Source organism: Stegodyphus dumicola, chromosome 6 (assembly GCF_044657685.1).
Source record: "Stegodyphus dumicola isolate Sdum_Otavi_A_Nest chromosome 6, ASM4465768v1".
In the NCBI taxonomy this organism is placed as follows: domain Eukaryota; kingdom Metazoa; phylum Arthropoda; class Arachnida; order Araneae; family Eresidae; genus Stegodyphus; species Stegodyphus dumicola.
Genome location: NC_140773.1, coordinates 206,426,687 through 206,431,588, shown reverse-complemented (window position 1 = coordinate 206,431,588; position 4,902 = coordinate 206,426,687). Strand labels below are relative to the sequence as shown.

The window sequence follows — 4,902 nt, the reverse complement described above, 5'->3', positions numbered from 1 at the left end:
TCTTTAGATGAGATAGCTTCTGGAAATAGTGTGTTGCTGTTAGAATTTTAAATCAGTTGAGTTTAAAAATTATATTCCAGCTTTGATGTTCTCGCTAGCCGATGCTTATAAAATCTGCGCCTTTCCTTCCGACCTATGGGCGAATTCAAGTGCAACGCTCTGATAAATTGCAAATGTTAGCTTGCAAGAGGCGTTCCTGCTATCGTCTGCTAAAGTCGAATTCAAGTGCAACGCTTTACCGCTCTGGTAACTGATGACGTCAAAATTGCAATGGGGAGCTGGTTTGCTCTCGTGCCAGGAGAGCTTGTCCGATAAACTACATCAATATCCAATGAGACTGCGTGTCGATGTAAACAAAAAACATCAGTTCCCATAATTTCTCTGAGCTTATGGTCAAGTGTTTACTGCGTTGTAGTGCGGTGTAACAAATTGTTCCAGTCCTGAAAACGAAAGAAATATACAGACATGTATATTTCTTTTAATGTGTACAACATGTATTTAATGTGTACAACTTTATCCTATAGAAATTCCGTCCAAAGTAATCTAGAGCAACAGGTGTGTGTAAAATATATTTTACTTTCAGACAAAAATCCTTGCTTTTTCAAATATAAACCACATTTTTTTTCCCATTTTCAAATTACAGCATTTGGTTTTAATTCTTCTAATAGTAAGTTTAATTTAAAATTCAAATTTGTGTTATATTTTTATTGTTTAATACAGATGCATGATTCTTCAGTGACAGTAGGCATGTTTACCATATGAAAATGAACTAGTTCTTGAATTATATAGTAATTAATAAGCCCATCTATCTACAAGCAGATAAGCCTGCTGAACACCACTATCCCAGTCTCTCCTTAAATCCAGGTGAAAAAGCTGGCTGCATGAGTGTTTTCTTCATTTTTTCAATGTATAACATGAATACTAAGTTTTCCTTAGTCTTCCACGCAGGCATTCCTTCCCTTAGACATTCATTATGTGATGAAACAGTTAAGAGCAATTTTTAGATTTATATTGTACATCCTTGGGAAAATATAAAAATGAAATTAAAGGTATTTCAATGTAATACAATAAATAAAAAATTATATGAAACCCTGATAATTCTAAGGTGATATTAATGTAATATATACATTCAGAGTAAAGGTTAATTTATAAATTATGCTTTGTGTTCTGCTCATTATATTGTGCATTTACAGTACACTTTCTGCTTCTTAAGTGAAAGTTTGGACCCATTCTCATTTGATATAAGTTATGTTCAGATTTATTTATTTCATAAAATTTCAAAAAACAATTTTTGGCTATTAAAAGCTACAAGTGCAGAAACAAAAGCTTAATTTCTTTACTGTAACTGTGTCATGCTTCTCTGCTGATAATGAAAGTTGTCTTTCAATAAGATTTCTTTCATTCCATATATTAATTATATCTTTTACCATACTGGTTGCCATCTTTCATTGTGCATTCTTCAATATTTTTTGGTACTTACGTATTAACACAAACACCTGGATCAGTTTGGTGGTCTTTATAAATGAAAAGAGAAAAATACTTATCAGGAGAAGTACGTTGTTTTTGCAGCTTGCTTTTAGCATAACCAAACTATCAATATTTATCTAAGTTGGCAAAATGTTATCAACATATCAAAGGAAAAAACATTTAACAAATTTTAAAATACTAATTTGAATTATTAAATAAAAATTATATGATAGTTTTAAAAAAATACATTTTCCACAAATTTTTTGTCTAATTTTTTAGCACTTGTGCCAAGTGATCTGTTTTCACTTAAAAAAAAAAAAATCAGAGAATTACATAAACTTGATACTGCATGCCTTGTCTATGTACCAAATTCATCTCATAGTTGTTTCCATTAGAAATTTTTGTACTAAAATGTTCTATTCCTGCAGAACTTTTAACACAGCTTTGTCTTTTGATGGTAAGCTCCACAAGCAGTATTTTAATTCTGAAATTAATCTAAAACAACTATTCGTATCTAAAATCCATTGGAACTTGAAATACAACATAAGAAACACATATGAAAATGGTGACATTGTTTGAATGAAAAATTGTTATGAGCATGTTACCTGAAAAATTTTGATACATAATCGTTGCCAGAGTTTGACACATTTTTGAAAATTTGGTAACTTTTATTAAGGTGGTTTTAATAATATGCAAATATCTTTTATTCTTATGATTGCTTCATTGTATACTTTTTCCCTTTCCCTAGAGTGCAACACAATGCCACAAGTTTTCCAGCCAAATGCGGTATGCATTTCAAGTTTCTATACATTTATATAAATTTTAAGAGAGTAAAATATTGACAAAACTGCATTAAGTTTTCAACTCTTGTTTTGTTTTTCATTAAAAATTTGCTACCATTATGTATAATTCATTTTTTTTAACGTTTTTAAGTATTTGTAGGATAAAGGCAAATTACACTTATTCATTCTTTCTTTGATATAATACATGTAGCTCTTTACCTGAAATCAATGTTTGTCAAATTATTATGCATAAATTAGAAGTATGCATGTTTCTCTTAGGTCAGTTATGTTTCAGGAACTATCTTCAATGAATTGTATAGAAAATTGTGGACGAGGTGTTAGGTATACAGGAACGTGGTATATTATAAACATGTATAGTATCTCATAGTATATAAACTCATAACTTTGATTATGCAGTATGCTTTGTATATTATTTCTGAAAGCATGTATATTTCAATCAAGATTGTTGAGTAAACTTTTCTTGCTTTATGCTATCTCTGAAAGCATGTATATTTCAGTCAAGATTGTTGAGTAAATTGTGCTTATTTTATGCTTTTTTACATTAGAAAATTCCACACCTTTATCACGAGAAAATCTGCAATGGCATTTAGGAATGACAAGTTGTTTGTATCTATTACATAAAATCTAATGTTTTCTGGATTCTTCTTTTCCTTTTCCTCCCAACAGAAAAACTTTAATGGTATAAATCAGTGGTTTTCAACCTTTTGACTGTAGTGTACCATCTAAGCAAAAACTGAAAAACATTAATACTACCACTAATTTTACAATGATTATTTTTCAATTCCTCAATAGAAATATTAAAAACATATATATATATATATATATTGCCATTTGCACACTCTTTGTATTAAATATGTATACATAAAAAACTATTAGATTAAAAACTGATGATTACTTAATTATCAAAATTAAATTTAATTAAATTAATTATTCACTTGATTATCAAAATTTCAGTTATAATACTTTAATATTTAATGTCTTTATGTCTGCTCTTATTTCATTTAATGGTAAATTAGGATCCACTTTTTATTTTGATGAGTATTTATATTTCAAATTTAACATGGAAAAAATCATTTTTCACACAAACAGGTTGTGCGAAAAGACAATACAAATTTGATAGCTTTATTTGAAATGCCTTTAAATTCTTTTTTTCGGTTCAGCCATGAGTTAACAAGTGTGTCATTTTCCAAATCTTCAAGTCAATTTCGATCAAAGGAAATTTGGTACTTTTCCGTTTGGCCGGCGCAAATCTCGCCAAGCAGACTTTATTGGCGACAACATACAGTATACACATAAAAAATATTTTAAAAAAATGTTAGTTCTAAGAATTCTTTTTTTTTTTTTGAAGGCATAAACATTTTAATATCATTTAAAATTTTATGAAAAGCCAATAAATAAAGACAATAAATTTGTAAAAAGACATTAATTTAAGAATTTACTATGCTTTCATGGTTCAACATCCCGATTCGCCGGTTCATATCACATGACCCCAAACGATCTCATCTCACGTAAACTACTCTACAAAAATCTAATGCTCTTAGTAATTATCTACATTAATTTCAAGTTAAATCTTAATGTGGAACACAAGTTTAAATGCAAGAAATATTTCAATTCGTACGAATAGCTTACTCAGAAATTATGTAAAAACTGCAGTGTTTACTTCGCTAATGCATTCTCATTAGAATTGATGAATTTAACCCTTGACTTTACCTTTTCTATATTTTCGGCTTCGGGTAAGCGCTGTGATTGCGTCCTAACTGACTTAATTACCGAAAATGGCCTTAGACATAAAACTGAACTATCTGATAAAAATTCTATGTAATTATATGCCAGTATTGAAAGAAACAATCAATCTGATATAAAAGCTGCGACTTGTTTTGAAAATGAGGCGTAAAAGGTTACCAGCGAGAATATTCCGTTTGGCATCGGTTGTACCATTATTGGCGACTTTATCGCTTGCGCCGGCAAAACGGAAAAGTACCGGAAATTTCTATTAACTATTCTTTTCTTTATGAGATTTTTGAATTTCGTAGTTAAAAATATTTTGTTTCTTTGCATACCACCGGCTGAGAACCGCTGGTATAAATTAATTATAACAGATGTAAATTAATATTTCTCATACAAAAGAGTTATTTCAATTCTTTATTGCGAACATTATATACAGAGTATGTCTTTTATTAACAACAAGATTTTAAGAATTTAAAATAATAATCATTAAATCCTCTTGATCTATAAACAGTCTTAAAAATTATAAAGGGAAAAAAATTGAAAGTTAAAGAAATCAATATTATGAATTGTTCCTTTTTAGAGAAGTTTCATTGTTTAATTAATTATAAAAAGTGTTTTACATTATGAAATATAAAAATTAAGAACATTTGAATTTGAATGAATATTTTAAAATTTTCCCTCAGATAGAAGCTCAACTATTCGAAGCAGGAGACCGAAGAGAAAAAAGGAAGAGAGATAATATTACAGCTGCAGAAAAGGGAATAATTGAAACGCAGAAGAATATATTAATGTACTGTGTGAAATATGTGACTTGTATAAGCAATCAGTTGCAAATCAGTCTGCTGTCATAGAAAATCAAAATCTAATTATTAATTTATTAAAAAAATAAATCATGCATTTCAAA

At 29.0% G+C, this 4,902-nt stretch overlaps 1 long non-coding RNA gene across 1 annotated transcript; it reads left to right on the top strand.

Moving 5' to 3' along the window:
• Positions 1-304: 304 nt before the first annotated feature.
• LOC146996952 (uncharacterized) lies at positions 305-4,902 on the top strand. The gene is made up of 3 exons (XR_015041820.1): positions 305-555; positions 2,216-2,253; positions 4,682-4,902. It is a non-coding gene; the product is annotated as an uncharacterized LOC146996952 (long non-coding RNA).